Raw genomic sequence first — 27,725 nt, 5'->3', positions numbered from 1 at the left:
TCGAGCCTGGGCAGCAAGTATGGGTGATGTCCCCCACCGAACCATGTGCCCTGCAAGACAAGTGGACGGGGCCCTTCAAAGTGGTCGAACGTAAAAGCCCCGTCACTTACCTCATCGACATGGGGTCCCCCCGGAACCCCCTGCGGGTCCTCCACACCAACCGGCTCAAGCCACACTTTGTGCGCTCCGAACTTAGCCTCTTGATGGCTACAGACAGTGGTACAGAAGAAGACTCCGAGCCCCTCCCGGATCTCCTAAAGACTCAGGAGAAGGACGGCTCCGTGGATGGGGTCCGGCTCTCTGACGCCCTCACTTCGGAGCAACGCCAGGACTGCCGGGACCTCCTGCTGCAGTTCGCTGCCCTGTTCTCCCTCACCCCCGGGGTCACCCCTTGGTGTTTGCACGACGTAGACACCGGGGACAGTCCCCCTGTCCGGCACCGGGCCTACCGCGTACCAGATCGGGTACGGGCCTGCATACAGGAGGAAGTGGCCAAGATGCTCACGATCGGGGTCATCGAGCCCTCGGACAGTCCCTGGGCCAGTCCGGTTGTATTAGTTCCCAAGGCCGCTGCCCCCGGCACCGCCCCTGAACTGAGATTCTGCGTCGACTACCGGGGCTTGAACGCTGTCACCCGGACCGACGCTCATCCCATCCCCCGAGCAGACGAGCTGATCGACCGGCTGGGGGCCGCCCGCTACCTTAGTATCTTCGACCTAACGGCGGGCTACTGGCAGATCGGCCTCACACCCAGGGCTCAGGAACGGTCAGCCTTCTCCACCCCCGATGGCCACTATCAATTTAAGGTCATGCCCTTTGGCATGAAGAATGTCCCCGCCACGTTCCAACGTCTTGTGAACCAGGTCTTGGCGGGGCTCGAAGAATTCAGCGCTGCCTACCTGGACGATATCGCTGTATACAGCCGCCACTGGTCCGACCACCTCCGTCACCTCCAAGAGGTCCTCCAAGCCCTCCAGCGGGCCGGCCTCACCATTAAGGCCGGCAAGTGCCAAATTGGCCAAGGGTCTGTGACCTACCTTGGGCACCAAGTGGGAAGCGGGCTGGTGGCCCCACTACAACTTAAGATTGCTGCCATCCAGTCCTGGCAGCCCCCCGTCACCCAGACCGAGGTCCGAGCCTTCTTGGGGCTCACCGGCTACTACCGGCGGTTCGTGAAGGACTACGGCAGCATCGTGGGGCCCCTCACGGGTCTCACATCCAAGAATCAACCGAAGCGGGTCAACTGGACTCCTGATTGTCAAGCGGCCTTCGAGGAGCTGAAGGCCGCCCTGTGCACCGCCCCGGTGCTCCAGGCCCCCGATTACAGTCGGGAATTTGTGGTGCAGACCGACGCCTCCGACCACGGCATCGGAGCCGTCCTCTCTCAGTTGAACCCCGAAGGTCATGACCAGCCGGTGGCCTTCATCAGTCGACGTCTCCTGGCCCGAGAACAGCGTTGGAGCACCATCGAGAGAGAGGCATTCGCAGTAGTGTGGGCCCTCAAAAAGCTCCGACCCTATCTCTTCGGTACCCACTTCCGGGTACAAACCGACCATCGACCCCTGCAATGGCTGATGCAGATGCGGGGGGAGAACCCAAAACTCTTGCGCTGGTCCATTTCCCTGCAGGGAATGGACTTCACTGTGGAGCACCGACCAGGCCGAGACCACGCCAACGCGGATGGCCTGTCCCGCTCTTTCCGCCTCGACGAAGAGAGTCCCCAAGGAGATGGGTGACTCTCCCCGCCTTCAGCTGGGGGGGACGCATGTTGGACAGGCCTCACAGACGGCTTGCTCCATCCCCGCTCGACAGGGCCCGAACACCGGCCCACCTGGCATATCCCCGCGGCAAGCACCTGTACCCCGTCTCCCGACGGACCCTCTGCCCTCGGACCCCTACTCATCACGGGGTCCAGACCCACCGGCTTCCCCGGCCGGGTCAAGCCGCCATCTTGGGCCCTGCACCACGCGGCCGCATGGCCTCCCCTCGACCCTAACCCCGGGCCTGGCCGGCCCCGACATCCCGGCACCACCATCCACCCAGGAGGTGAGCGGACCACTTGGCAGGTCAATGGGAGAACGAAGTGTCAAGGGCTCTTCCCCCCGCCAGGTGGCGATCGCCTCCAGCTCCCCCAGGCGCTGGCTCCACCCCCTGCTGGGTGTCTGGACACCTTCATCCCGGACCCTCCGACCTCCAAGTGCGAGGGCCCGGACATCAAAGGGCACCAGCCCTATAACTGAGGCAGCTCCAGAGCAGGAAGGCAGTTGTATCCTGGAGTCGAGAGACACCGAGTGAACTCAACCCTGACGGTCTACTGGCGCTGCCGTAGCCCGCTCTTGTGAACCATCGTCCTGCCTGCTGGCGCTGCCGCGGCCTTCTGCAATCTTTATCTTCCTGGGACCTGCTGGCGCTGCCGCGGCCCGTTGTAACGACCATCCTCACCGGGACCTGCTGGCGCTGCCGCGGACCGTTCATCTTCCTGGGACCTGCTGGCGCTGCCGCGGCCCGTTGTAACGACCATCCTCACCTGGACCTGCTGCCGCTGCCGCGGACCGTACATCTTCCTGGGACCTGCTGGCGCTGCCGCGGCCCGTTGTAACGACCATCCTCACCGGGACCTGCTGGCGCTGCCGCGGACCGTTCATCTTCCTGGGACCTGCTGGCGCTGCCGCGGCCCGTTGTAACGACCATCCTCACCGGGACCTGCTGGCGCTGCCGCGGACCGTACATCTTCCTGGGACCTGCTGGCGCTGCCGCGGCCCGTTGTAACGACCATCCTCACCGGGACCTGCTGGCGCTGCCGCGGACCGTACATCTTCCTGGGACCTGCTGGCGCTGCCGCGGCCCGTTGTAACGACCATCCTCACCGGGACCTGCTGGCGCTGCCGCGGACCGTACCACCTAACCACCAAGCTCGAGGATTGTGAGCTCATCATCATCTCATCCGAACTACCTGATTGGTAAATAGACTGACCCGCTACCCCCTTCCCTACCTTACGAGACTCTAATCGAGGGGACCCCTGAGTCCAGACCTCCTTGTACCATTCTACCGTATCGTAAATAAGTACCTATAAAGAACACTGAACCTTATCCGTGTGTGATATCTGTCTGTGGGGGGGAAGTTACTTGTCTGTACGATCGCTGGAGACGGCTCTCCCTGGAGACCTCTCCCCCTGACCCCGGCCGGCCCTCCCGGTCCGTCTACCTTTTCTAACAGTCCTAAAACCAGTAATCCTATTTGTTAAATAAGTCCAGAACCGCAGTGAGGAATATATACAAAGTTTTAAACATTTGGTCTCATGGAACATAGGGAGCGAGCGGACTAAATTATTAGACCCAGAATGGAAAGATTACATAAATCGATTTGATTTTTGTCTATTTCAAGAAACATGGGGTCTGGAACCACCACATAAATTGGGCTATAGGACTTTTAGTACTAATGCTGTCCCTTCCTCGAGAGGCAGGCCATCAGGAAGTTTAGCCATACGGGTGAAAATCACCTTAAAGATAGATATCAGCCAATTACAATTACCATCTCCAGACATTCTAGTGGTAAAAATAAAATCACATAATAAAGGAGAAATCCTCCTGATAAATGTCTATAGTAGACCAAGAGCAGCTAGCACAGACTCCCCAATACTGGAGATGCTGGACAATTTTCTAAGTACTATTGACCCCAGTATACCGCTAAATATAGGCAGGGATTTTAATCGTAAGTTTGAGCCTGTGGTGGGCCTAGAAAATTTCCTAGAAAAGGAGGATATGGCAAGGGGCATTCCCCAATTGGAAGCCGGAACTTCTGTGCCTTGCACAATGGCAGTAATGCAACTGGTAGATTGGTCGCAGGGCAAGGACTAAGAGCATGCAATGGTAGGCTGCCATCAGACAGCCCAAGTGCATATACATTTAAAAGAGGTACGTCCAGAAGCAAAATCGACTATATAATAGTAAGTACCAACCTATGGGATAACTTACACGATCTTCAAGTGGACCAAATAGATGATAGTGATAATTTCCCATTGTGCCTGAAAGTGGAGGAAATACTTTCTGAAACATGGGCATTAAGGGAAATCTGTCCAAAGGAAAACCCTCCCTTAAATCCACTGATCAGTAATAATCGTAGGGTATTAAAGTGGCCTTCTATCGCCGGAAATCCCCAAACCCTGGTTAATATTTATAAAACTTTTGCAGATATTTTAATACATTTTATGGTTACTTTCCCATGTGATATCCCCGTCTTGCAAATACATCTTATCCTTGCTGAAAAGCTAGAAATCCTCTTGAGTAAAATCCCTCGTAAGAAAGAATCATCCAATACCGTTAAGCACTCCTCTCTTAATCCCTGGTTTACCAAGGAATGCCACGCAGCAAAACAACAATTGATACTGGCCACTCGGTCTAATAACACAGCAAAGTTAAGAGCCTGTAGGACCCAATATAGGAAATTATTAGCTCAGGCAAAAAAAGACTGGGAGGAAAGTAATTGGAATGAATTACTTGTGGAGCAAAACATAAGGACCACGTGGGTTTTTGGAAACTGCTAGCCCAGGGTAGCAAGATGGGAAATACCAGTCTAGACCTCTATCAAGACCCAGGAACATGGTATAATAATTTCTCTGTTTTATACTCAGACCCTGGCAATTCAGTAACAACTGATGAACTCGCCAAGGGAACAAGCACTGAGGTAGCTGATTGGCCCAAACCTTACAGCACTTCCTACTTTACCTTAGACGAGACAATAATAGCAATACAAGCGGTAAAGCCAGGGAAAGCCCCAGGCCCGAACAAGATTCCCGGCGACCTGTTGAAGCACGACATTAAGGTTTGGGCACCTTATGTAAATCTACTCTGCAATGCGGTAGCCGCAGGTGCACCAATACCTAAAACTTGGAAGGGGGCCGAAATTATTCCCATCTTTAAGAAGGGAAACCGTCAAGATCCTGCCAATTATAGACCAATTAGTTTAATAGATATATTACAGAAGATATCTGCCAAACAGATATTACTCAAACTCAATACCTGGTTAGAAGAAAATGATGTTATGTCTCAATATCAAGCTGGGTTTAGAGCGCGAACAAGCACAATAGACCAGGTTTTCAGACTATTATGCATAATATGGAAGTACATTAATAACACATATCAATGTGGGGGGGAGGTCCAAGGGAAAAGTTTTTTACAAAAAGATAGACCTGCAGGTTGTGTTTCCCTAGAGAACAATATTAACAACACTGAAACAACCCGGGTCTCAAGCTGAGTAAAGATTAAACACTATAAGGCCAAAGTATACCCCATTCTTGATCTGACAGCTCTATAAGAGAGAACCTCCTTAAACAGGACCCATCAATCACTTAAGGTGGTTAGTTTTTCTCATCATTTGGGTCTGTGTACTTCAACATGCCGAACCAGTTCATGAAACAGCGATCTGGTCACTTGCATAGAAGAAGCAACAAAAGAGGGTTGTCATCAGATCTCCCAAGGATTTTATCTGGGAGACCCGACGCCCCGGGGTACCGACGGATAGAGCGGGGCCCCTTTCCCTGAGTTGAGACCAGGTTGAGGTGAGGGCAACACCCAATTGACATGGGTATCCGGTTCTGATTTCTTCTGAACTGACCGGTGCGGTAGGAATATTTTATTCACACAAACCCCCTTCTTTTGGTTTCTTTTCTCACGTTTTCACATTGAACCACAGCAGTATCATAGGTCCTGATGAAAGCCCTGATACTTTTTGATCTATAATGGGCAGAAACATGTTGACCGTTCTTGCTATGGACATTAGCATAATCTCAAACTTATTTATGCTGGATTGCCATATTGCTTTTTAAATATGACAGGGGTCCTCTATCAATAAAGAACTTTTGAGCACCCTTAGCCATTTTTAGTTCACACATTATTATTTAATACTGCTGACCTTAGGATCTCCCCTTTTTTGATCTATGGGTAAAATTCTATCCCAGATAAAATCCTTGGGAGATCTGATGACAACCCTCTTTTGTTGCTTCTTCTATGCAAGTGACCAGATCGCTGTTTCATGAACTGGTTCGGCATGTACTTTGCTGCAAGCGGCTCCATAGCTATGGCGAATAGAAGGGGCAATAGAGGACAACCCTGTCGGGTTCCTCTGGAGATGGGGAATGCCGCGGAAAGAGCACCATTGATCAATACCGTGGCCACGGGCGATGTATACAAGAGTCTTATCCACGAGATGATGAGTGGAAACCCCATACGTTCCAGTATTTTAAAAACATAATCCCATTTCAGGGAATCAAAAGCCTTCGAGGCATCCAAAAAAACAGCAGCCATAGGGAGGTCCTCGTGTACGGAATTAAGGATCGAGAAAAAAGTGCGCAGGTTGTGGGAAGTCGCCCTGCCGGGCACGAACCCCGCCTGATCAGGTAAAACCAGGTTAGGGAGGAGCAGATTGATACGAGTAGCGACTAATTTCGCCAATATCTTCACATCACAATTAAGCAATGAGAGGGGTCTATAGGAGTCACAGTCATCTGCAGGTCTCCCGGGTTTAAGTAAGGACGTAATGAGGGCCATGCGCATAGATGGGGGCAAGTGGCCTGTCTCCAGGGCGTCCTCGTACACCTCGTGCAAGACAGGAGCCATAAATTCTATGTAAGTCTTGTAGAATTCGATTGGTATCCCGTCTAGGCCTGTCGCCTTGCCTGATCGCAAGTGCATGATGGCCTCTCGCACTTCATCCAAAGTAAATGGGGTGCTCAGGAACTCCCTCTGGGTATCACTAAGCCACCCCAAGGAGACATCCTCTAGGTACTCCTGTATCTGCAGATCTCCCGTTCGTGTGGACTTGTATAGCTGATGATAATGATCCACAAACGTATTAATGATACTTTTGGTGTCGTTATAGACTCTTCCTTCCGCATCCCTGATTTCGAAAACGGTGGTGGGAGGCCGTATCAATCGGATCGTCGCCGCCAGAGCTTTCCCTGGCCGCTCACCCTCCCCATATCGCCTGGCAACCCAGTGTTTGCCTCTAAACTTCAGTTCCCTAGTGGCCTCATTCGAGAAGTCTGTCAGCTTTTCGCGTATAAGTGCTAGTGTAGAGTCATCAGGCCTGTCAGCCAGTGACCCCTCCAATGACTTAAGTTCTGCTTCCAGCGTGTGCAAGCGTGATATTATGCTTTTCAGTACACCAGAGACTTTGGCGATGCAGATGCCCCTGAGAGTCACTTTAAATGCATCCCATATAGTTTCCACTGCCCGTACCGAGTCTTTATTACGTTTAAAAAAATCTAGACACTCTTCCCGCAGTTCTTCCTGAAACACCGCATCAAGCAGCATCCGTGGTTGCATACGCCAGGCTGTCATGGGAGGCCCTAGGTCAGCCGCTCGCAGTGTGACGCGGACTGGCGAATGATCCGACAGGGTTCTAGGTAGATGCTCCGCTGTGGTCAGCGCTGTATAGAAGGGGGGCGAAATGAAGACATAATCCAGCCGGGCCCCGGATCCGGCATGTGCCGTGAAATGTGTGCCCTCCCGAATATCGGGATGAAGGCATCTCCACGTGTCTATCATTGTGTGTTCAGCTAGGATTTCAGAAAACAGTGTGCGTGCTTTGGTGTAGTGGTGCGGGGCCGGATGTGATCTGTCTTTTTGCGGATCAAGTGTGGTATTGCAGTCCCCTCCCCAGACGAGGCGCCGAGGGCCTAAGCCCACGATGATCGCATTGAGGTCCGCGAAGTATTGCGGATCATCTACGTTGGGGCCATAACAGCAAATCAGGGCCACCGCTACCCCACCCAACCTGCCCCACATTAGGCAGTGCCTCCCGTGAATATCGCTATACGTTCCCTCCATAACCCAGGGCACCCCTCTCTTCACCAGTATTGCCGTACCTCTAGAGTAGGAGGAGTAGGAAGAGAACAGTGTGCAAGCCGCCCAGCGACAGGCAAAGGTGTGGTCAGCCTGCGGTCGCGTATGCGTCTCCTGAAGAAAAGCTATGTGGATATTATGGTGATCAAGATAAGATAATATCTGCCTTTTTTTCCTGGGGTCCAACCCTCGTACATTCCAAGTTAATATGTTTAAGTCGGTGTCTGCCCTACCCATGTTCGCAGCAAAAGGAATCACATTCCACCATTATGTCACACCGCATACCATTAGCCTGCGTGGACATGCGAGAGCTCGGCACTGCCCGTCTGCTAATGTAACAGCATGCTCCATATTCTACATCCCTGCATGTGGTGCCGTCTAATAGCCTGTGGATGCGCCCATGTATCCCAAGCTCTAGAGAGTGCTCTCCCTGCAGTTTCCCAACACTCAGACACGTACGCTCCCAATACAATAAGCCTGTAAAATACGTGGTGCTAAACATAACAAGAACATTGCAAAAAAATCCCCTCCCCCACTCCCTAGCCCACGAGTCCGTCCCAGAACAACCCTCATCTGACATCACATCCCACCCAACATGTCTTGATAACAACCCCCTTAGATAAGGCACAGTACCATGAGGCATGCAGAACAGCTCCAAGACAATTTCCCAACATGATACAGGTCTTGCAAGTAACCAAGCCACATTGAGACCCACTCCCCACCTAGAGGAACTCAAGTTTACACCAACAGACATTGTCTGTGACGCACGTACATGCCACAGTCCTGTCACCAATCCATATGCGGCTATCTCAGAGAGTCCAAAGAGCCTGTAAGGGACATGAAACATCAGGAAGATCTCGCCCCCACCCTCCACCCACTGAGGCTTCCCCAACTTGCCAGCATCCCAACCCCACCCCCCACCCAAAAACCCCCACAACCAGCTCAACGTGAGCAATAGAGTCAATATGGTCATTGGGGTACTCCCCATGAGGTACAGCAAGAGGGCACCCGTAGCCACTCCCCACTACCCGTCCCACCCCAACAGCAGGGGAGAGAAGCGGGGGGGGAAGAGGTGCCTGGAATACGTTACCACTACCATCCTAAATCCGGCCTTAGCAGATCCATGCATAGAGGCACCAGCTTGTGCCACGAGTCCATCAGGTGCGCTGCGGTGTCGCCAACACTGCCACAGGCTGCCAGCGCGGCCAGTAACAAAAGTACCTGGTTCCCTAGCTAGTTATCATCCACATGGCCCTCTGCATCCCGGTCGGGTCCCACATTCCGCGCAGCCTTAAGAGTCTTCAGAAAATCTTCCACTTGTTGCGGGTTGGTGAAGAAATGCTGTTTAGCCTGGTGCGTGACTCTCAATTTGGCCGGGTATAAGAGTGCATAGTCAATTTGCAGGGCCCGCAGTTTCTTCTTGACCTCAAGAAATTTACGCCTCTGCTCCTGTACGATAGGTTTAAAGTCAGGATAGACAGTGAAGCTGACCCCATCACAGGAGAGCGTCTTGTTTGTGCGCGCGGCCCGCAACGCTGCATCCCGGTCGCAGGAGTTCAGTAGTCGGGCAAATATGGGCCGAGGCGGTGCACCAGGCCTGGGCCGCGGCCCCAGTGAGCGATGCGCTCTCTCAACAATGAACTGCTTTGACAGCGCCTCACCTCCCACCGTGGCTAGGAGTATCTTTTCCACGTAGTCCTCCATGCGTCCGGTATTGGTGGACTCCGGCACACCAACCACGCGTATGTTGTTGCGTCGGCTGCGGGCTTCCAACTCCTCGTTCTTTGCAGCTATGACCCTTAATACATTATCCATCCTCGTAAGCTGCGCAGCATGGGATGCAGTGGTGTCTTCGCGGTCAGATATCCTCCGTTCTGCTTCGTTAAGACGCTCCTCATGTGAGTCTAGTTTCTGCGCAAATGCGTCCACTCTCGACGACAACTGGTCAACTTTATCCACGACAGTAGCAAAACCCTGCCTCATTTCTTGCATCAGCTGCCGTAAATCCGCTGTCTGAGGGTCAGTACGTGCCCCACCGTCCGGCGGATCACTAGATCTTCCCGCATCTTGGGCATTACGAACATCTTTCTTCGCTGCAGGGGCCTCAAACGACAGCTTAGGCTGGCGGCTGTCATGCTTACCCATCGGGAGCTGATATCGGGGGCCCCCGGCTGCGACCAGAGGGGCGAGCCACCAGCGCTGGCCAAGGCAGGGACAGTGACGTCAGTCGGAGCGAAGCACCACCACAGCCGGAGCCAACTGCCTCCGGCAAGCGCCCGTCCAGCGTCCTCAGGCCGAAAGTGCAGGCAGGGGGGGGGAGCCAGCCACCGCTGCGGTCCCCCCAATGACGCTCGTGCGCTGGTGTGGCCTCGCAGCAGCCACGAAACCGCACCATCAAATGGACAGCAGGACCGGCAGTGAATGTGCAGTACCCTCTGGAAGGCACAGTGGTCCAGCCCTCCAGGGGCCCTCACGTCCCAAATAGTCACTCGTCACAGTGGGGTCACTTCCACATACCTGCAATGTGCAGGGGTCCCAGAACCACAGCATGCGCCCCAGCGACACCGCTGTACGCTCCCTCACCTCTCCGCAAGTGGCGGTACGCGTTCCCTCCTCAGCGTCTCGCAGTGCAATGTGGCGTCCTGCCTGCCTGTCACCCGGCTCGCTGTTATGTCAGGCCAACCTCTTGTTCCTCCGCTGCCGCTCGAACCGCACAGCCGGTCCGTCCGGGGCCTAGAGCCTGCAGGCTTCAGCCGCCACACCCGCTCCTTGCCGCTCTCAGGAGCCCACCGTCAGATCTCAACCCGGAGGGGTGGGAGGGTGGGGGGAGGCGCCCCCGTTCAGCCCACCACGACCACCAAAATATGCCTCTTCGAGCCCCGCCGCAGCCAGCAGGCCACCATAGGCTCGAGTCCAGGATCGATCGCCACACCGGGTCGTTTCCTCCCGCAGATCCGTACACAAAAGCGCGGGGGGGTGGGGAGGGGCCCGCACCCCGAACAGCGTCCCGTGCTCCACTTCTCGCCGCAACTCCACCTTCAGGGCGACTCGGCCCCAGGCCGCCGTCCGGGCCCACCAGCCTCGTGGTGCGCCCCGGGCTGTCGTGGGTTGCACACCCAATACCTCGCTCCACCGCTGCACAGCTCAGCGCCCGCTCAAACTTCAGACGGCGATATCTTCCGCACCTTGGGGCGCACAGGCTTCAAACTTCTCCCAGGCAACCTGCACAGCAGCAGCAGCAGCCAAACGCAGCTTTCGCCGGAGGATTGGCAGATTTGAGAGGATAAATGAAGGATTATTCTTCCAGGCAGCAGGAGCCTCACATCAGTGCGGCCATTCTGCTTGTGCGCCCTCTAGCGCCCCGACTCAAAGAGGTATTTGAAAAAATTCTTATTGGATGTATGCCCAGGATAGCATACATCTCAGCTCAAAAGTAGGAAGGCTGACCTCGCAGTTCTTAACTATAAAACCGGTTCCTCGGTTTGAAGGTTACATGGAAGAAATACAACCCCAACTAACGAAATCCTTATGTATGAAGTTTCGCTTTGAAGGGGTTACAGACCAAATTTAATACATCCAAGTGGTCATGTAAAAACTCTAACGATAAGGAGACCATCTGCACTTTATGTACACAAAATGCTGTAGAGAATGACCCGCAAATACTTTTTTACGGCCCAGCATATTCAATCCCTCAGAAAAAATGGATTAAACCTATATGTATAACCCTGAGTCTTAGATTACATTTAGGAGCACTACAAATTTTCAAAACAGACACATCGCAGCAAATTCTTTTTAGCCTTAGTAGATATCTACATGCTATCAATTTAATACGAAAGAGAAATGGACTGAAATTTTAATTTATTGGTAACTATTTTATCTATTGATTTTATCTATTGATTTTAGTATTGTACACTATGTATATAAACTTTTGTTTATGTATAGCATGTGTTTGAAATCAATCTTATGATCGATACATTTGCATTATATCATCTACATGACTATTTTAACTATCGTCTTTAGCATTATACATTTAGTATATAACCTCTTGCTAATGCATATGATGTGTTTGAAACTGATACTATAATTGATGCATTAGCACTTTATTATCTACACAATTGATTTTGCACTTTAGTGTGCTCAACTAGAATAGGCATACGACTTAAAGCGCCTACAAATAATGCTTTCCAGGAATAGAGAAAGTGTATAATGCATTTGCACTTTACAAATCGTATGGTTATTCCCGTATTCAAGTCCCTGGGTTTTCAAAAAAAAAATTGTGTTTTATAATGCCATTTATTGTCACTTGTAAGAAGATAACCATGTTTGGTTTGATCTTAATAATTTAAAAATAGCTGCTGGGTAAAAATCTTGTAACCTTTATGTGTGGGACTGGATTATCATAATATACTACTTATTTGATATGGTATGTGACTGATGTGTATGAAAATGTTTTATGATTTTTTTTTTTAATCAAATAAAGATTTTGAGAAATAAGTCCAATATAGTAGAATTTCAAATTATTTCCAATGCCAAGAAGCCCTATTGTTTATGTTTTTGATCACACCAAATGTAGGGATCATCATCAGGACCCAATGGAATAGCAGGAGCAAAGGCACCCAAAGAACATGGCGTGTTGTCAGCCGGTCAAATACCAAAAGGGGGATGAGTCGAGGTATAGCAGATCCAGGTTACGTGTGGAGCTCAATGAAGGCTCAGAAAAGGTAGCCCCGGTAAGGATGCCCCAAGTCGGCCCATGGCCAGGAGGGACGTGTCTCCCCAGGGTTGGACGGAGGCGGCACTCCACACAGACAGCCAAAAAACACATTTCCATTTTGGGTGGGACACAGATTAGCAGGCCTGGTAGGACAATACAAAGAGGGCTTAAGTGACTCACAGTCACAAGCCATGGGTGCATTTAAGGGAGTAAATCATGCAGGGGCATTTGGGGGGAAATCTCCTATACGTGGCTAGGCAGTCACTCCTATGACATCAAAATCTGTTTACAATAGGAAAATAGCCCAGTAACCAGTCTAGCACCACCTTAGTACTGAATCACATATTCCTTTGAAAGAAGTGGGCTACTTTTGCATGAATTGAAAACTTGAAATCCAGGTGTCTGGAGAGATGGAACCAGGCACAGTACCTCTTGCATGGACCCCAGTCCTAGGAACACTGCATCTTCTTAATTTAAGGATTTTAGGGATCATCTTTCTAATTAGTGCCTCAACTCAAACAAGCATTTGCAATGCAATAGGTCTCGCAGTTACGCGAGTTTAAGCTGTTGGCATTGTAAATGACAATGCCTTTTATGTATGTTTTAATAAGCAAAACAAAAAAGGCATTGTTGTTTAGAATGCCAATAGCTCAAACTCGCGTAATTGCGAGACCTATTGCATTGCAAATGCTTGTTAAAGTAAGGCTATACATTAGAGGACATAACTTAAAGGACCAGTCATCTGACAACAAAGCTATCGCTATGATTACAGAGCACCTATAGGTTCATGTCCATGATATCAGAGGAGGCTTGAAATCTGTGATTGTCGGAGGATTCACGGTCCTCTCCTGGAAACCTTAGTGAATTCCCGACAGTTGTAAATCTGGAAATATGCGCGCGCATAAACTTCAGTAGCACAATTACAATATTCTTTAACTATCAAATACTCTGGACTTGATTCTTCACAAAACACTCAAAAATCTGCACTCGCAAGAAGATTCCAAGCATGCCTGGGTGCAGATTTCCAGTTACAAATTCGCAAAACGTTTCCAGGTTACACCTGGAAACCTGCGGCAGTCACAGCTTTCCACCAATAATACTGAATAGGTTTTTATGAACCCCCTCACATGCGAAAATAAAGAAATGCACATATTGCGGAAGAAACAAATGAACACGTTCAGAGACACGTGGCTGTGGGAATGTCTGCCCTGTAGCCCCCACTTCCCACCGACAGAGATTTACCCCCAAGAGTACTGTACTTCCAAGTGAATAAACTGTCCTTCGAGTGCGGAACTGACTTCTGTCAATTGTAAAACCGATTTGCACTTGTAAACAAAAATACAGCAGCATGTAAATAAGACTTACACTGCCTGATTTGTTATGGTTAGTACCTACTTAAAGGGAGATAATTTTGCAAAGACCTTACTTACTCTGCTGTGTTGAGTGAAATCAAATGCTTGCTGTGATTCATGCTGGGAGGGGTGTGTAGGGACCATCCAAACCACATTCCTATCTAGTCAAAGGGAGGAAGTAAGGAAAGGATCGACTAGTGGGTGGGGGAGGGGTCTACTGCAGCTTGCATAGGACAAAGCTGTAGCCGGTAGTTGGCACTGTGGTTGTATAGCGCTCAGCTGCCACTTTTATGGCCTTTGATGCAATCCCCTTGTTAGTGGTAAAATGAAATTGTTTTGAAATATTGTCTGGGCTGTGTCATGACTTCATGTGTCTTTTACTTGGCACTGTTTAACATCCGCTCACCCCGGGCTAAGAATAGCGCTTCATCCACTGAAAGCCAGCTTCAATGCGCAGTGCAATATGTCCCTTAACTGTTCCTTCTATGTTGCACCGGAACTCACGAGAGCAGGGCGTCTGACAACCGGTGCTCAGAATGGCATGGTGTTGTAACACTGTCGGTGACGTCACTTTTAAGGAACAGTGCCACACACCCCAGGCCAGAGGAGGGGGTACACTCAAAATTCAAGCTTTGGCAAAGCCAATAGGACTCACTAATAGACCAGTTCTCTAGCTTTGCCAAATCTGGTGGCTGTGGGTGATTTTAAATAAGCGCTATAAAGCGGCCAGCGCTGGCTGCTTCATAGCAGTTTTTAGGTCGAGATTGAAGAGACAGGCAGGTATGAGGGGGAGATGAACGAGAAGGGGCCGAGAAGAAACCGAGAGGGAAGGGTGGGTAGTAAAATAAAACAAGCCTGTACTACACAGGCCTTAGAAATAAAAGCAGACGCTCAGCTTTGCAGAGGGAACCAAGGCACGGCGATGTAGTGTTCGGAAAAAAGTGCCCATTTAAGTAGTTTAAACTCGGGTATGTTTGCTCGAGGGTTTCCCACCAGTATAAACAAGATTTATGAGCCCATGTGCCGGGAAAGCAGCCAGCGCTGGCTGCTTCATAGCAGTTTTTAGGTCGAGATTGAAGAGACGGGCAGGTATGAGGGGGAGATGAACGAGAACGGGCCGAGAAGAAACCGAGAGGGAAGGGTGGGTAGTAAAATAAAACAAGCCTGTACTACACAAGCCTTAGAAATAAAAGCAGACGCTCAGCTTTGCAGAGGGAACCAAGGCTCGGCGATGTAGTGTTCGGAAAAAAGTGGCCATTTAAGTAGTTTAAACTCGGGTATGTTTGCTCGAGGGTTTCCCACCAGTATAAACAAGATTTATGAGCCCATGTGCCGGGAAAGCGGCCAGCGCTGGCTGCTTCATAGCAGTTTTTAGGTCGAGATTGAAGAGACGGGCAGGTATGAGGGGGAGATGAACGAGAACGGGCCGGGATCTGACTGGGGCTGTTAAGCCCTGGAGAAAAACAAGCCCGGCGGAGCGTGGCGCGCGCGCGCTTGGGGGCGGGGGAGCAGACCCTTTGAAGTGCTCCCAAAAGGCGGATTGCATGGCGGCACGATGCGCGTGATTGTGCGCGTGCTAGCCATGCAATCCGCTTTTTGGGAGCACTTTTCAAACCCGCTTTCTATAGTCTCGCTTTGCGATCGCTTACGCAATAGCAAGGTCGAGACCTAAAAATGGTTATAGGGGTCATCATAAAACACTCTATCCTGCACGAGTGTGGCTTGCCTAAACTAATGCAACACCATCTATACAGAGCTACCCAAGGATTTCATTGACAGGATTGAAACGTAGTAAACCAAGGCAGCCAGAATGTGTCCAAACCTTTAAAACGTTCAGGGTCCTCTGCACTGTGCACAAAGTCAACTGTAAAAAATGTGTGAAATACTTATGGTTTGAGTCCCAACTTCACACGCTCCCATACCCAAATCTTTGACAAATAGCTGTATAGTCATTGACCCAACAAAGCTTCAAATGGCACACAAATGGAGGCAGGTCTTTGGAGTCCAGGGCTCTAGGTTATCAAATGTCCTGAATGAACACATGAGAAGAGAAAGAAAGTAAGTGTGGTTCTGTAAGAAGCTGTCCGTTTCTGTGATATATTAATACTGAGTCCAGGGGTTCCCTTACTAGTGGGCAGGGCTTGCTATGCAATCCCAAAGGGCTCTGTTAGGGGGTAGTGTGGTCGACAGCCTTTGCTTAACACAGAGGAGTGTAAGACATTTGTAAATACACATAAGGATCAATAAATGACAACACAACTTAAGAAGGAGATCTACACAAATGTATAAAAATTGTAAGTATCTTTATATTGGTTTAAGCATCAGAGAAAAATCATTCAGATAAGTACATTTTAAACTAGGAATTATTTTCACTTTAAAAAAAGGACACAGTGCAATTTCTGAGTTTGGTAATGTTATCCTATGGAAGGAAGGACAAGTTCTGCAAACAGGTACAGTACATTAACTTACAGGACCAATCTCTAGGAGTTAAGGTGAATGGTGGGCAAGGTCCAAGGCAGCACTGACAGTACAACGCAAGCTGCATGAGGGGGACCGGGTGCAGAGTGCAAATCAGCGTCAGGAGCCCAATGAGTTTCAATGGGGATCAGTATCAGTAAAAAGAGGCTGCAGGCTCTGGCTAGGAAGCCAGTCAGGCTGAACCAGTGAGTGGGCTCAGGCCTTGCAATGCTCGAGGATGTGGGGACATGTTTGGTCCTCTTCTCCAAGGCCCAGGGGCGACGGGTGAAGAGGGGTCTTAAGGCATCGTTTCTTTTTATTCCCAGAGCAGTCGCGGTCGAGGGGGCCTGCATGCAGGGGCTGCAGGCGACGTTGGGGAATCCAGGATGGGTGGAACCACGATGGACTTGGGCTCTGGAGGACTGGGGAATCTTGTTGGCACCATTGGCCCACTTCAGCTTGGGCCAGAGGCGAAGGGTGCAGTGGTGGCTTCAGGTGTAGGGTTTTGGCAGTTCTCGATGCCTCTTGTTCGGAGTTTCTTCTTGAACAGGTTCACTGTTCACAGGAGTCTTGAATCTTTGTCGAGGATAGGCAGTCCCCTCACCTTTTTGGAGTCACATGTGCAGGACGAGTCAAATTTGGTGCAGTTTTAGACGTGAGCTGCAGACAGGCGGTGGTGCTGAGGCCAGGTCAGGTGCTCTCTTCAGTCTTCTTCTGCTTTTGTGGCTCTTTAGTGTCTTCTCTCTTCTTAGGTCATCAGGATCTCCTCCTCCGTTCCCAGGGACAGTATTTAGGGGTGTTAGGGGAATGTAGGGCAGTAGCCAATTGGCTACTGACCCTTGGCGTCACTACACCCCCTATATGACCACTTGCTGTAGGCATAACCAAGTCCCAGAATTCCCAGGTATGCCATCACAAAGATGTCTACCTTTGAAAAGTCGCATCTACCTCATAGTTAGCCCACTTTAGGGGTGGTACTAGCTTGGGGGTGACACGCCTATCCCTACCTGACTAGCTAATTTTCCCACCTGCCCAGGTGCCAAGGGGGCTCTGGACATGGGGAGTGACTTCCTCTCATGTGAGGGGAGCCAGACTGGTATTTCAAAGGCGGTGAGCGGTGACTCCTTTGAAACTTGCCAGACCAGGGAGGCTAATCAGCAGGTTATCCTGTTGGAGGGGATGTTACTCCCTATCCCGGACAGGCATTTGTACCTGATCCCCTGAGAGCAAAAGGTTTTCAACCTAGGTGGTCAGAAACTTGTCTCATGTGGCAGACCGGTGGAATCCAGTCTGCAAACACTCCAGAGACTGGTAGGTTTTCAGTGGGCATCTCTAAGATACAATCTGAGTGCATGTTTTGATATATGCAGCACTGGCATCAGTGTGGGATTATCAAGACGAGATGTTTGGTGCCAAACATCCCTATTTTCAGTGAAGCCATCATGTAGCTGGGGAATTCATTTTCACCAGTGTCCAGTACATGGTTTTAAAATGGCTTCCCTGGTCACCTTCACTGGCAGCAAAAAGGCTGACCAGCACAGGGGCATATCTGCTCAGTCAGATATGTCCTCACATCTAATATTAAGTACCCTGCCTTAGGGCTGTCAGGCCTGCTGTAGGGGTGACTTACAAATACAGTGGTAGGGAGCAGGGCACACAGTAATGTGTGACTGTCATGTTTTAATTTGTGTCTGCACCAAGACGTGCAGCCTGCAATGGGAGTCGTGCATGTGCTTGGTGAGGGGTCCCTTTTGGTGACACAACTTGTGCTGCAGGCCTTAGGGACCCTCTTTAGTAACCCAGGTACCAGAGCACCATTTACTAGGGGCTTGTGGAGGGTGCTAAAGGTTTGTTGATTGGGGGAACAATTGTACAGTTTTGGTAAGGAGCTCCGGCACTGGAGACCTGGTTAGCAGGTATCCAGTGCACTTTCAGTCGGAATCACATCACATACCAGGAAAAAGTGGAGGCAAACATATAAAAAAGTGGCACTTTCCTACAGGTTCACAAAGCAATTAAGAAATTGAACTTTTCAAATGTGCCTACCACTGATATCCAGACATGAAAGGGATTGTAATTGAAGAATATCAGCCTAGATTTCTCTACACTAATTAGGCTCTAGTACCCCAACTGAATGATCAAAGCAGATTTCCTTTTCAAGTCACCAGAATCAATATGAGGATAATGGTTTTAAACAAGGAATTAACTGATCACCAGGGTACAAGCTTCATAAAAATATATACTAATACATTCTGTACCTCAACATTTTTAATGTGGTACCATAATTCTCTTTCCTTTTCCATCTCCCTCTCTAAAATGATGTACTTTGGCAGGATAATGTCCTCAGGGAAGATGAGAGCAAGATTTATCAAGGTATTTTGTTGCCCTTTTACCATGCAACGGGTGCCAGGTTGATGCAAAATTAAAGTGAGATTTATCAAACCATGCAAGGCACCTTGCTTGGCCCTGCATGGCTTGATAAATATAGAGTAATGAAAGGCAGCGCAAGTCACTGCCTTGCCTCACTCTGCCCCAGGGAGGAATTGCATGGGTGGAACGTGGGCGTTCCAACGCATCCACCCATGCTTTTTGTCACACTCCCAAATTTGCCATTATTGGTAGAACTGGGAATGCATCAAAATACTATGCCTCCCCAGGTGAGGTGTAACTAGAAATATCGTTATTTCTTCTTGTTTTTTCCTCTTTCTATGCGTACTGCTTTCTGAGGAAAATGCCTCTAAGGGTTGTTTTTGTTCAGGAAGGTGTCCCTTCCTGCACAAAAACAATCCTGTCTACAATGCAGTCCCACTTCTAATGGAAAATGTGGTGAATTCCTGCCCTTTCCCTTTCATGCAGCTCAGCTCACAGCAAGGTGGTGCTCCATAAAAAAAATATATATATGGGCCTCAGAGTAATATCGTATTTACTCTCCCTTTTGTGGCCCTTAACACATTTCGGTGCTCTGCTCCTCTCTAGGACCTTTCATAAATGACTTCTAGTGAGTGCAGCCTGTGTTGATGTAGGGATAATGGTTGGGGCCCATTTTGGATGTCAGTGCAAGAGACATCACAATTCGGCTATCCACAGGTCTCTCAGATGTAAGAGCAATGCAGCTATTAGTGGACTATTTTTTGCTACATAATGAGGCACAGCTGTTAATATTGGCTAAAAAGAATTTAAAAGATAGCAATAGATGGATAATGGGATGCTCGTTAGAGAATAATTTAAGAACTGCAATTAAACTCAAATTTGAAACTAACAATGAATATTCCGTCCGGGCTGAATCTGCAATGTTACAACTACTTCACAGCTTCTGGGCAACTGGAGGAAAGGGGTGCATTATTGGCCAATAGAATAAATCAGAGTACTGTGTCCAATCTAATAGTCAACATTTGATTTGTGAATGAAGGGACGGGCTCCTCAAGACTAGAGTGTAATTTGGAATTTGAAAATATCTACATCAGATTTTTTTTTTAAAAGGAAAACACTACAGTATTAGAGAACATAGGAGAATTTTCAAAGATTTACCCTCTGTGACTAAACTTGAAAGTGCAGAGGCTGGGGACTTGAGTAACCAATTGACAAAACAAAACTATTAAGGGTCTTGGCAGTGATGTGGAAAGGTAAATCTCAGGAATCAACTGTTTCCAAATAGAGTTATTTATAAAGTTTCAATATATTTTATTGTTGTAATGGTTCAAATATAAGAGAAGTGTTTAATTTGGCTTCCTCTGCCAGATATTTGTTGATGGCCCGGGTCAAATGCATTAACAGCGATAAAGCAATTGAAGAGTGCGAAAAATCAATGCCTATTTCACTAATACCAACATATGAATAGGATTTGCAACTTCTTGGCTGTACACATAAAACAATAAACGTATCAGTAAAGACCAGGATGGTTGCATTAAGGCACATAAAGGAGTTCATAATTTGCATTTATGTTTGGCTGTGGAAAAGGGCACATACGTGTTTGAATTCAGCAAGGGGCATATTGATTTATTAACATGTCTAAGATTTCATAATAAATCTAGTCATTTTCATATTTTCTTAACTGAATATGGATAAGATGCAGAGTTACTCTCTTCATACTTTACTAGTTGACTATTTATGCCAAAAGGGAAGAAAAATTAAATAGACGGAATGTTGTTGTTTTAGAAGGAATACGAAGCAGTAATGTATTTAGACAATCCTATTATCTTGGTAAGGACAAATGTTATTCCATCTGATATAGATATAACTGAAGGGTATGCAGTGTCTAAGTGTAAGTGAGTGTTCAGGTCTGTGAAAAAGTGCCCTCACACACCCCAAAGGATTCCATGCTCCATCAAATGGGCTTGCTCCTCGTAGGGCCGGCGCTGTAATTCCCGACGTACACCAGCCGAAGGGGCTCTTTGGCGGAGATCTTTTTGTTGAAGCCGTTAGGTGCGTGTGGGTATGTGGGATAAGTAGTGTAGTGAGTGCAGTGTGGTATTAAAAAGGCTTAGGGAGACCCTATTGCCTAAATTCTATTCCTAGGGCTCACTAACCTCACTAAAAACAAAGTCGCCCTAGCCCAGGACAATAATCCTAAAGGGTGTGCCTGGTGTGTAAGGTTGACATGTTTCTTGCCTATGGTAGCCCCTGACGGGTCTAGTGGCAATTCCTCAGGACCAGTGATTAAAAAGAAACTATCATGAGTCTTACACTACTGCAATGCTGGTGCTCACAGTACAAGAAATTCAATAGTTACCAGCTTTGCGAGTGAATACTAGGTCCGATGGAATGGCAGATTTCTTACGTCATCACCAGATGATTGATCATTCGCTCATAGTGGCAACTTCTACCAAAACAAGACAACATATATAGTGACGTGACCTGTGAGTCACCGTTGAGGACAGACACTCTTGCGGCTAAATATCGCTCTTAAACGTGTCCCTATGTGGAGTGGGCCACATTAGTCATCATGGTGTGCCAAATATCCAGGGGCGCTTAGGGATTCACAAAAAATGTAAGAGACAGACAAGACAAGACAAAACAACACAGAAAATATCGCCAACATGTGGCATAGAGTCATTCGTCTCGCCCCAACCTAAACTGTGTGCGGTAGGCGCGCAAAACAGAACCACATGGAAGGTATGATGTCCCAAGGTGGACTGGTAACAAACACTCACCCCAAAAAATGCAGGTCAGTGCTGACGGGAGCGTTTAAGTAGAGTGAGTCGTTACTCACGACCTGAAAGTGGACAAATAATGGTACAAAGAACAGGCGTTCAAAAACATGGCACGTAACGTCTTTCTCTTGGTGAGACTTGAATTTGGCATGGTGGGCATCGCATGGTCTAGCATGGGGTCTTTTTTAAAGTACTTTTATAGATGCACAACGGTATTGCCAGGTACCTTGACATTTATTCTACAAGATATATTATTCAAATATAAAAACAACCCGTGGTCCATGTAGCAACTCTACAAATTGACCTGATCGTTCTAAATACCCCTTCAATTACGTACACCGCAGTAAAAAGTATAATAAAAAAACAAACTAAACTACTCTCAAAGACCACGGACTTGCAAAACATTAAGTCTACACCGCCATTAAGAGCCTTGGCTGTATCATATAACAATGACAGCCAAGTTGGACTTCAGGCACAACCTTATCTCAACAGTGCAATAGGGAAAGTTTGCCTGACCCAAATTTTGGCAGCAAGGATGCTGGCACTACACATTAAAGACTTTAACCCCAACTGGCCACTGCTTTCTAAGATAGTTAAGTGTAGAGTTTGCAGCTACAAATCGGAAACATTTTTACATTTACTTTGTAGCTGCCCGACGTTGCTTGACTCCCGGCGATCTCTATTAAAGCCACTCTTTTTAACTAATGGTATAAGAACATGTAATCAGGCAATGAACTGAACTTTTAGCACCATGGTGCCCTTCGAATTGACAAGAATAGGCAAATTCTTTAAAGTTGTGCAGGACTTCCTTAAAAATTCACAACAAAGCATTGAGATGATCGTGAATCGATAACTCTTAGTTTATGTACCATGGACTTTAGGCATTGGAGAGTTTGGTCACTTTGCAATTGAGTTTTTTTTACCTGTTAAGCATTTTCTTCATTTTTTTCGATGAACTTTGTAAGGTATTTTTATCTCTTTTATAAAAAATTCAAATTGGACCAATAATAACAGACTGCAAATAGTTAAATTACCCGAAATTTAACTAAAACCGCTTGTATATTCTGAGTTTTTAATTTTTGGGCACTATGCACTAGTTATCTTACAGGGTCGTGCAAGAATCGCCATTCTCTTTTGTCATTTTGCATATTATGTCTTTTTTAAATGTTTTATATTGTCATGGTTTTAAGTAATCTATACAATAAACTTTGCACTGACTTGACTTGAACAGGCGTTCAAAAACATGGCACGGAACGTCTTACCGGGAGCAGCAGGTGTTGTTGTCTGTCCTCATACTCACACAAGGCGGCGTGGCAACTAGCCGTCTTCCTACCCCGGCTCTGATTCCCATAGCGGGACGTGCCGCTGGCAGGTCTTAAATGCGTAAGCCTTCCCTGACGCTCTGTTAGGAGCTGGAATGCTAACCTTGACGGCCATCTTGCTATGCCGCATTTTCTTAAGGGTCCAAGGTTGCGCTGCCGATATTAACCCTTGTGGCTATTTTTGCGGTAGACTGGCATGCCGTTATAACACCAGGCAATGACACTGCTGCTTCTGGGGATGTGTTGACTCATATAGTGTTGTCTAAACTGCGGGGTCAACTTGTGCTGTACAGTGAGAACTCTGTCTCACAACGTTAGAGACCGTGTGTCGCATTACATATATGTCAACCCTGTGGCCATTTATCGGGTGGGTTAGCTGGTCAGTGTAGCACCTGTCCGTGACCCTATTGTGTGTGATGATGTGTATACACATGAGGTGGGGTCTACAAAGCGGGGTCGACTTGTATGCAGCCGTGCGAATACCAATGGCCCCTAATGGGATACCCTCTCATCCAGCAGAAGGCACGTAGTAGTCATGGGTATAGTATGTACTCCTTGAGTAAATATTTATCAAATGTCAGCTATACTCCAGTAATGTACTAAGAGTGGAGGAGTAACTTCAAGGCGCTTGTGTTTGGGACTTCCTCACTGATGTGGAGACCTTCTGTTGTACATGGGTTGCCACCCACACTATAGGGCGACTAATATGTATATTAAGGGGTCGTATATAGGCTTGGAGGCCCCTCATGATTGGTCAAAACCCCTTAACGTATAAGGCAACTTATTTCAAAGTTGTTTCTAACTCGATGGATGTGATAGGTGATACTGTTCCAATGAAGTCAACTACGTGTGACTTGTTACTATGGGTTGAAGATTTGATGAGTATGTACCCTGCGCTGGACCATTTGTGTTTCCTAATCCCACCTGATTATGTATGGACCCCTTCGTCGTGGTTTTTTTGGGGTAGGCATCAGAAAAAGGTCATCAAGGTTCTGGTTAGTCTAGCTCACCCCAGGGGATATCGTCATTGAGACCTGTGATGTGGGAGGAGAGCTTAAACTCCCAGTTTTGGTCCCTCCTAAAGAGGGCTTCCTTGCTTATTTGGGGATGGGATTCCAGGATAGTCCAGTGTATGTCCCTGATGGTGTGACTCATTGTAGTAAAATGGGCACACATCTTGGTGTTTGTTTTCTTGCATCTGATGTTACTCTTGTATTCTGTTTTTTACGGGACGTGTAGTCATCCCCACGTATTTGAGTAGGCACGGCAGGTGATCAGATAGACGCAGTTGCATGTATTTCAATTTGTGTGCTAGGTCTTCGTCCATGTGATGGTGTCTGTCAACGTTAACATCTTTGTTGCACTTGTCAGGGGACAAACTATGCATTGCCCACATGGGCAATGGCCAACCACAGTTGGGAAATTCCATAGCTGTTGTTGTTGCTGTGGCTCCCTTGGTTTTGGCCTGGTGTTAATCAGCAAGTCTTTTGTTCTCTTAAAAGCAAAACTGGGGGGACTTGGTGCCAGTACGCTGATTTAGAGAACTCTCCAGTGCTTTCTTGTTATTTTCCTGATCATGTTGTATTCCAGCATGTAGGTGGTTACACAGGTGAGGTTTTTTGACTCAGGTTTTGATGTACTTCTAAGAGTGCCTCCCTGTTATTATTTTGGACTCTTTTTTGGGCTGTTCTTACTTCTCTTATTGGATATTCCCATCTGGCTAGGTGGTTGGTGAGCTCAGAGGACTGGTTACGAAAGTCATCCATGTTACTACAGTTCCGTCGTATCTGACGGAACTGCCCATAGGGTAAGTTTTCCCAGAGTGCCTTAGGATGAAAGCTACTGAACAGCAATGAACTGTGTCTGTCTGTAGGTTTCTTGTAGGTTCTTGTTTCCAGTTTGTTGGACTTAAGGTTGATCATTAAGTCCTAGGAAGGGTAGTTCCTGATTAGAAAATATAGCTGTGAATTTTAAGAACGGGTTTAGGCCATTTACCCAGGTGACAAAGGCCTGGATCATATCTTGATCCCCCTTCCAAAAATCATCAATATAATGACTCCACAACAGGATATTTCTTTTGTGGGGGTTTGTGTCTGTCAGTATGTGGTTGGCCTCAAAGTCTGTCATGTAGAGGCATGCCAGACTAGGGGCGAAATTACTGCCCATTGAGGTCCCTTGTGTTTTATGGAAGAAACGATCTTAAAACTGAAAGAAGTTTTCCATCAGTGATATTGTTGCTCATTCCATACTGAAACTTATAGGTGTTGTTGCTGTCCAGTTAGCTGATCTCAGGATTTCCTCTATGATTTCCAGAGTGGCTTGTTAGGGGATGTTGGTGTAGAGGGCCTCTACGTCCAAAGTCACGAGGAAATCCACCTGGAGGCCCTTGGTGTTCTTTGTTTCAATTAGGTTCAAGACATCCCTTGTGTCCTGTACAAAGGAGGAAATTACTTTTACAAATGGTTTAAGGAAGTGATCACAAAACTTGGAGAGGGGTCCAAGACTGACCCTATGCCCGACACTATCGGTCTCCCCGATGGTGGATGTACACCTTTGTGTATCTTGGCGAGGGTGTAGAAGTAGGGCAGTCTGGGGTTCTCATTGATCAGAAAATCAACAGAAAGATCTCCGCCAAAGATCCCCTTCACGGGTGCCCGTCGGGCATTGCAGCACCGGCCCGACGAAGAGCAAGCCCATATGATGAAGCATGACATCCTTCAGGGTGTGTGAGGGCACTTTTTCACAGACCTAAACACTCTCACTTACACTTAGGAACTGCATACCCCATATTAGCTCAATTATATCTCATTATTAAACATGATTACTAAACAAATGCAAAGATGGCACAGCACAATATATTCACTTGTGGGTCGGACAAGTCTGATAAAGGTGACGATTTTGCCTCAATTTTAAACAATTCTTTGTTGTCTACAATCGATCTTTTTTATAGAACTGAGCTAACAAATTTCTAATTTCATATGGGTAAAAACCTCGTTGTAAACCCTGTTTCCCATGTAAGAGCAGTATTAACCGTTGCAATGTTGGTTGTACAATATTAAATATCGGCTGGGCATTGCCATACTTGGTAAAATATTACATCACAGCCTCACTAATGAAATTAAGGAAGTTGATTGACAGAAATCGGGCTAAGGTTATGGATAATGATATACAAAAGGTAATAGTTCAGCAAGAGAAGATAAGTGGATTTCTGTTTAAATATTCCTGCCCTACATTTTTTTAAATAATTAGTTTTATGATTATACATCAATTCCTCTTAGATTAGATAGCTATTTTCTCAAATAAATAGGGCAATAGGTGGAAAATTGTTTAAAAAAGAAACATCTATTTGAGACAACATGGGTTTAGATGACAAGATTAAAGTTGGAGGTCTAATTTGGTCTAGGAAAGGACTAGACAAAATCGGGACCTTCGTAGATCAGATGAAAATAAAATATTGTTCAAGTACAAGTTGAAAGCTCGTTGTATATTCTTTAAGTATCTGCAAATTTGAAATTAGATTAATTCCATTAAACATCAATACAGAAGCATAAATCAGTAATGAAAGCACTGAAAGCTTACTGAGTAGCCACTATGATTTATGTGGCCTTTCAGCAAACATTTTTCATTTATAAAAAAACAAACTGTGAAAGTGAAGGTATATGTAAAACAAAAAATAACGACTCTGACCCCCAGGGACTGTGGATAATTTTCTCAATGTTTTTGTTTGGGCGGAACACAAAAAAAGTACCTCAGAAAGTCTGCCCATACTGAGGTAATTACTCCGATGACCACGGGTTAGGTTGTGTAAGGTTTCCGTGAGCAGAGAGAGTGGTGTTACCACTGCAGAAACACGATGGTCTGTCCAACGCTAAATACAGTGGGCGGACTCTGCTACAGAGTACCTTGTCCTCCAAACTTCAGATGAAGGCCTATTTTCTAGCTGCAGATTTTAGAGGTAGAAATTACATATCCTAATTTCAAATGTTAGACTCTTGAATGGTAAAGAAAGGAGGTAGTACTAAGCATCATGTCACTATTTCAGGGAAGTAAAAAACAGAACTAACTTTGGGGAAACATGTATTTTCCCTTTTTGGTCTTCCATGAATATATCATCATTAAGGACAAAAAAGAAGAGGGATTTGAAGATGTCATCTGTGAGAAGTTGGCCTGGCATATGCTGTCCACTAGTTATAGGGGACTCCTTGCACCAGTCCAATTCGACTCTTAAGGTGATAGGTTAAAAGACAACCTTTAAAGAAAGCTATCCTAGTGGCAGCTGTGGAGAGCAGCCTTCAGGCTAAGTCTTGAAGGAGTGTTAAGCTTATTGTTTTACCATAGATAACCTCTTGAATAACCAAATGAAAGAGTAGTCCACACAGGTATATATATAAAATATATGTATTTATTCTAAGAATAATCCCACTAGTCTCTTTATGAAACTGGAGGTAAAGATACAATTCAAACAATTACAATAAATAGCACTGGAATCATAGGGCCCCAGGCGGGACCAAACCATATCTTAAAAAAGTGGTATAAGAACCACAACAATTCTACAGACAGTGCCTAGGGCACTTAGGGTCGCTGGTCCCTTAAGAAACCACCCAAGGTAGTGAGGAAGGGGACCCACGGGAGACGTGTGCAGTGGTATAAACTACTGTCGGGATCTCTATTAAACCCTATGGAGAATGTTGCGGTTGGAAATTGCAAGAATCTAAACACTTCTAGCAGGAGTTCAGATTCAGCAGCTTAGAGTTAAGCTCTTGGAGGGCCCACACCCACGACAGTACCGAGGTACCACTGTTACCTGCCCCAGGGAAGCCAGGTGCATAGGTCGTTTTCGATGTCGGGTCGCGATCTCGTTTTCAATGGAAAAAGGTGAAGAACTGCT

The 27,725-nt window shown here is 47.4% G+C and overlaps 1 protein-coding gene across 2 annotated transcripts in view; it reads left to right on the top strand.

Moving 5' to 3' along the window:
• Positions 1–27,725, top strand: part of FRMD6 (FERM domain containing 6) — a 1,098,768-nt gene that overhangs the window by 593,477 nt on the left and 477,566 nt on the right. The gene's annotated exons all lie outside the window — the stretch shown is intronic.

This window comes from Triturus cristatus, chromosome 9 (assembly GCF_964204655.1).
Source record: "Triturus cristatus chromosome 9, aTriCri1.1, whole genome shotgun sequence".
NCBI classification, from domain to species: Eukaryota; Metazoa; Chordata; class Amphibia; order Caudata; family Salamandridae; genus Triturus; species Triturus cristatus.
Note: the sequence above shows the minus strand (reverse complement) of the source record. Positions and strands in the feature narration are given on the sequence as shown.